Genomic DNA, 11,317 nt, shown 5'->3' with positions numbered 1-11,317 from the left:
AAATCAACAATGAGATTTCAAAATAAAAATATTACATAATTTCAAAATTTTAATTGAGATAGTATTCTTAAATTCACCTGTGTTTGTATTGTTTTTTGTGTTTTCTGGAATTCCGCAAATAATTTCGAGTGTGTTCAGAGCCTTATTGTATTTTTTACAAAAAATGTTTATTTTTTTACACTGTATTTAACTAAGGTTTACAAGTGAAAGATTAATGTAAAAATTAAGATTTTACTAGCTTTCTACAGCGAATAATTAAGATTACATTGAATACGTTAGCTGTAGTGTTTCCCATAGTATTATCTGTGCTGCACTTTTGTACCTCTACTAGGTAATGTACATTAATTTATTTGCCCCTGTATCAGTTGTAATGTTCAATGAAAGGCGATTAGTTTTCAAACTTGACGACTTCCGCGGTCATTTCTTTCCCATTAAAAATCACAATATTATTAGTTACTGGTCTTCGTCTCATGACTTCGTCCACATTTACCGATGCCGCAAATCTAAACAATTTGTAATGTTTTCTTTAAGTGATAACCCTCACTTCTGGGATTAATATACAAATAAAATTTGAAAACTAAATTTTATGAACGATGCGGGACTCGAACCCACGACCTCTCGCGGTCCGTTCGAGTGCTCTTCCAACTAAGCTCACCATTGAAGCCACAACCTGAAAGTTGAACAAATCATACAAAATTTTATGACAATACGTCACTCGAACGGTTAGCTCAGTTGGAAGAGTACTCACACGGAACGCGAGAAATCGTGGATTCGATTTCATAAAATGTTGTTTTTAAATTTTATTTGGGTAACAGAATTTTCATAACTGGTTTAGTATATCCAGAGATTACCCACTACAATCTCATAAACTTTACCTCTTTATAATATTAGTATAGATTGTTATTCGTTACACAATCTAGCTTTGGCTTGAAATGCATTTTAATTAAATATTTATCTTCAAATTTATTTAAATTAAAAATATAACGAATTAAAATGTTATTGATTACAGAAATATAAAAATAATGACGATATTAGAGTAACCGTGTCAGTTTAACGTAAAAATTTAAAACTATTCTGTTCTCCGGACATAGAGGGATGACATTTCAGACGGCCCATAACTACCGGTGATGTCGTAATTCATGTATTTATTCAATCATAAAAAATGTTATAAGACAATTTGCAACATCTGCGATTTTCTGATACACAAAAATAACAGATAAATAAAGTGTGTTACATCGGCGCTCACAAATTCGTCACAAACTGTGATCTGTATAAAATACGATCTCGGGCCACGGCACGAATGTGAAAGAAATGGAATGCTGATTGTCCTTGAGGGTCTTGGACCGTTACTTATAAGTTATTGTCGCAAACCAGCCTACTTCGTGAGCAGATATAATCGCCATTCATCAACCCACGTATAAACGACACCGTCCTATTTCAATTATATTAGCGGCATGCTATCATGGCCGTTTTGACACACCATAAATGCTATATTCAACCAGGCGCCGCTACCAATAAAATGTATACAGCTCTATAGGGACCTAGTGCCCGTTTGGTTGAGCAACCAATTTGGTGGTGCGACCAGCTCAGTTGCGTCATGACGTTTGGTAGCTTACGGTGTCCCGGTGAAATATAGGACTTAATGTAACATTCCTATGTCAATTTACTTTACAATAAAATTAGCGCACATAAAAAACAGGTAATCGTTTGTTCAATACAGTTTAAGTTTTTATGAGCGGAAAGACGCCAAATCGACCATTATAGAGTGCCGCTAGTTTAGCGTACCTTAGTTCCCTACAGTAATACAGTACCCACCTTTATTACAATACCCTGAAAATGTTTTGTGATTTTATTTACTCCTGTGTGTCCCTTGTTGTTAATCGACTCATTGAAAAGGTATCGAGAAAAGGGGCAGGATCTTAGATTTTTTTATACAAGAGGGGCAAAAGGGCATGAGGCTCGAGCTGATACTGAGGTGCACCAGACCAGAGATGAGAGCAATACTCGATATGTGGCCGCTTTGTAGAGCACTAGAATGTGGACCGGTTTGAAGTTTTGCCTGTTAAATTGAACATTTATGACACCCAGCTTCTTCGAAGCCAATTTGGCTTTGCCCTCCAGATGACGGCGCGACAATTGCCAATTGCTTGAGATTTCGAGATTTTTTTTTTATGGAATAGGAGGACAAACGAGCGTACGGGTCACCTGGTGTTAAGTGATCACCGCCGCCCACACTCTCCTGCAACATCACAGGAATCACAAGAGCGTTGCCGGCATTTAAGGAAGGTGTACGCGCTTTTCTTGAAGGTACCCATGTCGTATCGTCCCGGAAACACCGCACAAGGAAGCTCATTCCACAGCTTCGTGGCACGAGGAAGAAAGCTCCTTGAAAACCGCACTGTGGAGGACCGCCACACATCCAGATGGTGGGGATGATATCGTAACTTATGGCGTGTCGTGCGAAGGTGAAATTCGGCGGCAGGAATCAGGTTGAACAGCTCTTCGGAACACTCCCCGTGATAAATGTGGTAGAAGACACAATGAAGCGACGTCTCTACGCAACGCCAAGTGATTCAGCCGTTCACAGAGCACTGGGTCCTCGACAATTCGAGCTGCTCTGCGTTGCACGTGGTCAAATAGATCGAGCTGATACTGGGGTGCGCCAGACCAGAGATGACAGCAATACTCCATGTGAGGCCGGACCTGCGCTTTGTAGAGCGCTAGAATGTGGGCCGGCTTGAAGTATTGACGTGCTCTATTTATGACGCCCAGTTTCTTTGAAGCCAGTTTGGCTTTGCCCTCCAGATGGCCACGGAATTGGCAATTGCTCGAGATTTCGAGACCCAGTATTCCGATACTAGGCGAGGCTGTAAGGGAAGTGTTCTCGAAGAGCGGTGATACGGCAAATGGGGTTTTTTTTTAGTGGTAAACGCGCAAACTTGAGCCCTCGGGGGGTTAAATTGGACAAGGTTCAACTTACCCCATTCCGTGACCTTCTCGAGAGAGGACTCGATAGAAGACACAAGTTTCTCCCGGCACTGGTCGACGTTTTCCCGAGAGAGACCCGCATGGCCCGTGTATACGGCATCACCAGTGCTGTCGTCCGCATAGCAATGCATGTTGGCGGTGTCCAACATATCATTGATATGCAGAAGAAACAGCGTGGGAGATAGCACACAGCCTTGGGGCACTCCAGCGTTCACGGGCTTGGGATTCGAGCAATAACCGTCGACAACGACCTGTATGCTGCGCCCAGTGAGGAAGCTGGAGGTCCACTTGCATAAGCTCTCGGGAAGCCCAAATGATTGAAGTTTTGCGAGGAGCGCCTTGATACACGATCAAAGGCCTCCGCTATATCCAGACCAACTGCCAGGCCTTCCCCCTTGCTTTCAATAGCCGCCGCCCATCTATGTGTTAGGTATACCAGAAGATCGCCAGTCGACCGACCATGGCGAAAGCCGTACTGCCGGTTGATCAACTGGTGACCCTCAAGGTATACCAAGAGCTGGCGGTTAATTATGCTCTCCATGATTTTGGAGGTAATAGCAATAGGCCTGTAGTTTGCCGGATCCGAACTGTCTCCTTTTTTTGGGATCGGATGGACAAGGGCTAACTTCCATGAATCAGGGACTACGCCTTTTGAATAAGAGTGCCGGAATAAACTCGTTAGCACCGGCGTCCAATCGTGCCAGGGGCATTGTGTGCCATTATGCCAGGGGCACACGTTCTAAGCACGATTGGAGAAATGCCATCCGGCCCGCTCGACTTCCTGACGTCCAACGAAAACAGAGCTCGCCTAACAGTTTTCTGTCGGAACTGTACTTCAGGCATGGAGCTCTGACACCGCGGGATGGTCGGCGGTGTTTTTCCGTTGTCGTCAAGAGTCGAGTTGGAGGCAAAAAGAGTGCACAGGAGATCGGCTTTCTCTTTTGCCGTATGGGTGTATTATGCCAGGGTGTCATTCCTCATGTGCAACGGCGGCATGGACGGCTGGTTGAAGTTACCAAGAGCAGCTTTCGACAACCACCAGAACATACGTGTTCCGGTCGGGTAACTGGAAAGCTGCTCGCCAATTTTGACGACGTGCTTTGATTTCGCACGGGCAATTTGCCGCTTAAAAAATCTGGAGGCACGGTTATATTTCCTCTTCAGAACTTTGCAGTTCGGATCCTTTGAGCCCAGCGCCGCAACCCAAGTTCGATACGCCTGTTTTTTGGAGTCAGATGCTGCTTTAACTGACGCATCGAACCAGGGCTGTGATCTGCCACCGATCGGTACTACAGAGCTTGGTATAAAAATATCCATGCCCTGCAGTATCACATCGGCTACTGCAACGGCGCAGGCACTAGGATCATCCGAAGGGAAACAAACCCTGCTCCAAGGGTAGGATGCAAAAAAGGAACGCATCCTATCCCAATCTGCTGACTTGTAGTGCCAAACGCGGCGGTTCGCTGGTGGTCTGCGACGTTGGCGTCGGATAGGCACTACACTCCTGACCAGGCAATGGTCGGACGTTCCGAGAGGGGCGTTGAGAGAGACCTGGTAACCATCGGGATGTGTAGTCAGCAGAAGATCTAATAAGGACGGCATGTGGCTATCTACATCCGGGAGCCGCGTCGGCGACTCAACCAATTGGGACAGACCATACGCCAATGCAAAATTATGCACAGATCGCCCTGCGTAGTCTGTGGTACGTGATCCAAGCCATTCGGCATTGTGCCCGTTGAAATCACCCAAGACTACGATTTCAGCGGAGGGGATCTGTGCAAGCACGTCGTCAATTGCCGCTTGAACGCAGCCCATGAGATGATCGGTTTCTGCGTTACCACTATGGGACCTGTAGACACACGCATAGATGCGGACGCGGTCCTCTAAATCTACGCGGAGCCAGAGAGTGGACAGGTCCCTACCCTCAAAATTGCCGAGACGGCGACAGCAGATATCCTCCCTAACGTACACACATACCCCGGCATGAGGCAAAAAATTGTGCTCAATTTTGTACCCGGGGTACGTTAAATATGACGTATCGCTAGGTCGAGATATCTGCGTCTCCGTAAGGAAACACAAGGCCGGCTTCGCCGTCTCAAGGTGGTGGTGGACGGCGTTTAAGTTGGAGTGAATTCCCCTGATATTGCAAAAGTCCACGTTGAGTGTGGAGCGGGGTGCCGTGGTGTTACTGCCTCGTTTGTCCTTGGTCATGCGCCGTACTGTGCCCTCTCCAGAATACGAAGGGCAGCCCGAGCTAGAGTGCTCGGGGAGGGATTCTCCGACTCTGGTAGAGCCGGTACCCTCCTGGGGTACTATCTCTTTAGGGACCGCTTTCATAATCTTTGTTGGGGATGGGGGTGGAATGGCCTCCGGTCCTCGACACTAACCTATGCGAAACATAGCGGCACTAGGCCGCTACTTCACGCCGGTATTCTGTGCGAGTGTGGTAAGTAACCCGGACGAGTCTGGCCCGATTGTGCTGACGTCATAAGACAGTAGCGTGACTCTCCCACTTTGAAAAAGCCCGTAGTCGCCTCTTACGACACCCTTGGACCTGGGACTACCTTATTTTTTTTACGCCCCGGGGCAGCACAGGCAGTCTTCTTGAGAGCAAAGGTTTATTTTACCCCATTCCGCGACCTTCTCAAGAGAGGAGTCGACAGAAGACTCTTCTGACACTGATCGACGATTTCCCGAGAGACCTGCATGGCCCGTGTATATGGCATCACTAGTATATATTATATCGTCTGCATAGCAATATTATATATGTTGGAAGTGTCCAACCTATCCTTGATATGCAGAAGAAACAGTGAAGGAGATAGCACATACCCTTAGGGCACTCCAGCGTTCACGGGCTTCGGGTTCGAGCAATAACCGTCGACAATGACCTGTATGCTGCGCCCAGTGAGGCGCTGGAGGTCCACTTGCATAAACACATGCACATTGTACCATAAATTGTGCGTAAGTTTTAAATTCTTCCAGCTGCTACAAAGTTAAGAGTTTAAAATAATAACGGGCGGGGTCGATCAAAGATTAGTTGTGTTAGCTGACAAAAGGTTTGCTACAGGAAGTAAATAAAAATGCAGATGTAATATAAAATCGTATATTGTCATGTTGCCGGTACAAAACTACCTCTACTTAATGAAATAATTGATATTATATATCAAACATTACATAAAATACCAATGGAATTCATTTTGAATTTAATTTATATGATACACGCAAAACGCCATAGACACGACAGAAATATCTATTTGTTATTTACTACTCAGTGTTTCTCATTATAGTTAAAATGTAAAATATCGACGCCCTAATGTTTTGCTCTATTAATGATCACTTTTCAATACATACTTCAGTTCTGCCCGGTCAATCAGTTTATTTTTTTGTTCAATCTTTGGGGATATTTAAAAACTGATTTCGAAACGTGCCTTTTTTGGTATAACCAGCACCAAACACAGAATAAAAAGATTAACCTCTCGCAGTCAAACTTGAAAGTAGTTTTCGAACAAATCAAGACTAAAAGTAACTGTTAAGAATATCTCTTTAATAACAATGCAAATAGAATTATTATTACAAATTGGACATCTATATATACATTTCAATATTTAATAATTGATACATAACAATTAAATATAATATGTATACATCATTGTGGTGCTAGTAAAATATCGCATTTTGTAATTAATCTGGTGGTATTAACCTGCCTAATGTATCCACACACTCTCCATTATATGTGGTATGATGCAGTGACACCTCACATCTCTACGTAACGCCAGAGAGCCAAGTCGACCAGAAATTACAATTGGTTCGCTACGTGAGTACAGGCACAATACAAGTCATAGAACAGTATTGTAACACAGCGGTCAACATCAAATTTAAGGTAATTTAATTCTGACAGCGGCCAGTTTCGGCGTCGTAATGCGTGGTATTCCACAGTTTTCTCTTCCCAAGATTGTTTAGGGACCGTGTAAATTGTGTGTATGTGTATGTGCGTAGACTCGGGCGCTCTAGTTTGAAGTTAATGTAAGGTTCTGTTACTGTATTGTTGTACTGATGAGCTCCCGCGTAGAGATGAGAGCACAGGGGCGTGCATTGGTTTTATACCAAGGTAGGCACTGTAGATCTAACTAATCCTAGTTTATTTTTATGAAAATTAGAAACGAGACGAGCAGGACGTTCAGCTGATGGTAATTAATACGCCCTGCCAATTCAATGCAGTGCCGCTCAGGATTCTTCAATAACCCCAAAAATTCTGAGCGGCACTATAACTGTGCTCGTCATCTTGAGACATGAGATGTTAAGTCTCATTTGCCGAGTAATTTCACTAGTGCCCTTCAAACCGAAACACAGTAATGTTTACACATTACTGCTTCACGGTAGAAATAGGCGCCGTTGTGGCACCCATAATCTAGCCGGAAACCTGTGCAAAGGAGCCAGACTGCTAGAAGGCGTGTCCGCCATTTTAGTGACGTCGAGTTCAGACCCGTTTCAAAAAATCAGTTAATTACGAAAAGTTAATGTGACAAGATTCCATCTCGGATTATATACGAGACTTCTAGACAATATACAGATTTTTTTTTCTATATCAAATAATTATATATAACATAAATACAAAGAAACTCATACGAACTAACTTTACATTTAGTAGTTACTTATAGTTTAATTATCACGTTTTACTTACACTATACCTAATTACACCATACTCTTAAAATAACTTAAGTAACCAATTACTTACATACACTACTACCAAGTTCAGTTACAACATAGTTATTGTATAAATTATTTATTCCAACAAGCAGATCAACCCTTAAATAATTTATACGTCTAAATGAAAACAGGCCAGGTTTATTACTTTAGTGTGCGTGTATTGCTCAAAATTGAAGTTATCTGACAACTTTAATATCTTTCCACGTTTTCCCAGTTGTCACAGTCTATATAGACGCATAAATTATCTAATAATTAACCAATATCAACCAAATTTACCAACTTATCAATAAAAGGTAAGATATTGTCTTAAATGTCATTCACAATTGACATTAATCACAAAAACCAACATGGCGACAGGTAAGCTGTCATCTGTCACATGTGTATCTGCGATTGGACTAAAAGATAATTTGTAATATTAATTTAACCTTTATCATGACATGATATTTTTGCTACTGGTAAAAATAGCACCAATAAATTCTTTATTGTTTTATTAGCTTACAGTTATCATTTATTTTGAGTTTGCAGCGTATTTTAATACTTCCCCCACTTGAAAACTTCATTCCTAAAATTATTTTATAATCGACTGTAATATTATATGGTGCTGCGAGAGTGAAAGAATTATTCCACTTGTGCCGTAAGTCTTTAGTATCAGGCCTGTAGTGTAGTACCTATTTAAGGCTCCCTCAAGTGAACGCAGAATGTAAGAAAAAGTTCCATCATTTTGGATATTATATATAAATACGGTGACCAGTAAACTTCAGGATTTAATTATGTATTCCTTTTTGTATTTAATTAAGAAAACGACGGGAGCCATCAAGCATTCTGTGCTAATTATAAGAATTAATCATTAAAATTTTAAAGAAAAATTTTTTAACTTCTATTATTATTTATGGGTACCGGGTTACTTTTAGGCGACCATTACTGCCAATAAATAATGAAAACGTGTATGGCATGGTTGACTGGTTATAAAAATGGGAACAAAGTCTAGCGTACAGTGTGGTTTTGATGTGCATACTTGAATTAAAAAGAACTCATGGAAAATTATTTTGGCCCATACTTATCACGAATGACGGAGAAGTTTTGTGAATGGTTGGTAATTTCGAATTTTCGATATGTGATTAAAATAACCAATTCTGAAAAAAATTTGTTGAATTAAAAAAATAAATACTTAACCTTACGAGAATATAATTTACATGTCAGTAATAACCGTTTGTCCGCTATCAACGGGAGAAATTGGAACTCTGTGATTGGTCTGGCTGTCAACGGGAGAAATTTTAAGTCTTAGATTGGTGGCCTGTCGATTTTATAGGTCAAATTTACATATAAATATTGTACTTTTCTATGATTAAGTAACTTGAATACACAAACCTACCTTTATCAAGAATAATACCAGTACCTTTGAACTCATTAATTAAGGAAAACATAATATAAACCCCTATAAAACATAATGTACCCCTTATGTTAAATAACTAACACATCTAATTCAATTAAGTATGGTATTCTAAAATATCACAAACACAATTTTTTGCGCCCTTAGTTAATGCTCAATTCTCGGAATAATCAAAATTCACTAATATCTGATTTTTTTAATAACATCTAATATATAAAATTCTCGGGTCGCGGTGTTTGTTTCCACACTTCTCCAAAGCGGCTGAAGCGATTTGTATTCAATTTTATATGCATATCGGGTAGGTCTGAGAATTGGCCAACATATATTTTTATAGCCCATTTTTTTTTAAATTTGTATGGCAATACAATGTTTTCTGGGATAGTGAGTCTAATATAAAACCTACCCAGAATTATTGGTGATCATCTTCAAACCACAATCCCTCTCACGAGAAGAAGTGACTTAACAATAATTCAATTAACTACTACTATTACTAATCCCAAATTAGATCAATTCAAAGTAACGTTACTTGTGTTAATCGGAGGTTTCAACACCGGATTAGAAAAACCCAATTCTTGAAAAATTACTACTTTTTACTTTCGCAAAACAGTTTTTCATGGTTGTGACATATAATCAATAATGCAGGTATTTTAAATACGATCTTACACGCAATGATAATATATACATAAACTTGATACAACAATAAAAAAACGCAATTTTGTCCATGATACATTAAAATTTCCGTCATAATTTCTTCGATTAAACTTTAACATACCAAAATAATATTGCACCGTACGAAAAGAAACCCACTATATTAAAAATAATATCATTATTGAAATTATTATACTCACGATATATATTTTAAACAATATGTTATGTTTTTAAAGTGATAACCGTCACTTCTAAGATTAATACACAAATAAAATTTGAAAAACAAAATTTCATGAACGATGCGGGATTCGAACCCACGACCTCCGGCGTTCCGTGCCTGTGCTCTAACCAACTGAGCTAACCGTTCGAGTACCGCCTCGTTATAAAATTCTGTTTGCTTTGTTCAACTCTCAGGTTGTGGCTTCATCTAAATGATCTACTTTAAGAGTTGATAAGATTATTAATTAATTTGATGTTGATATTTCGATCCAATTGCATGCATCGTGGTCGCGGCGGAACTGCGGAGGCGACGAGAAACTCATGACACATTGCATCGGGATTCCATGTTTGCGCTAGTCTAAAACCATCCTAGCGCAAACATGGGATCCCGTGGACCCACTTTGCAGTACAAATGGAAGACCCGAAAGCATGCTTCATAAGCACATAGCTTAAGGGTAAATGTATATACTTCTATAATAAAGTCCCAGCCACTGTTCAGGCATTATCTATAAATAAATTTAAATGTTTTATAAAAAAAATGGCTCTGTCGTAAATCCTATTACTCCACTGCTGAATATCTAAATGATCGGACAGCCTGGGACTAGATTGTGATTATTTTATAGCGATAGAAATGACTGTACAATATTGTATATTTTTATTGAAAAGAGCGCAAAAAAAGAACGCTGGGAGAGTTTCTTGCGCCGCTTCTTCTCTCTCAGAGCGCCATTTGTTTCCGAAGCGGTAGTAGTATCTAGTAGTTATTAGAAATGACATCAAAAAGAATTCTAAAGGAATCAATTTCGAGAAAATAAATGGCTTTTATGCCTTTTTATGGACATCGTCAGTGTGTGTAGTGAATTAGGGAATCAAAAACCATTTGTGTCAAATATCAATGTGTCAAGAGTTTCGTTTCGCCGCCTACGCAGTTCCGCCGTGACCACGACTCATGCAATCGGATCGAAATATCACCATCAAATTAATAAAATATATACCGTGAGTACCCGTCATAATAATTACAATGTTAAACTTCCGCCGATGATAAAAGTTTAAAAACAAATATCATTATTGCACCGCATCGAACACTAAATTACAATTTTAATAACAAATTCGGTAAATCGCAGTGCTTAAAGTACTTTTTATTATTGTGTTACAATTAAGTAACGCCTATCCAATAATTGAACCTATATCTAACTAATTAAAATGGCAGTGACTATTTATCACAATAATTACGCATGTTCCAATTCAACGCATCGCTTATACAAGTATAATCACAAATTATTGAGTATAGACTATAGAGGTTCATTTATAGAGGGAATTCATGTCTGTTTTGAAAAACACAAAGTGGGGAAAGAAAGAAAGGATTGT

Source organism: Leptidea sinapis, chromosome 22 (genome assembly GCF_905404315.1).
Source record: "Leptidea sinapis chromosome 22, ilLepSina1.1, whole genome shotgun sequence".
Lineage (NCBI taxonomy): Eukaryota > Metazoa > Arthropoda > Insecta > Lepidoptera > Pieridae > Leptidea > Leptidea sinapis.
The sequence above is the reverse complement of the archived record's forward strand: the minus strand, read 5'-3'. Positions refer to the sequence as shown.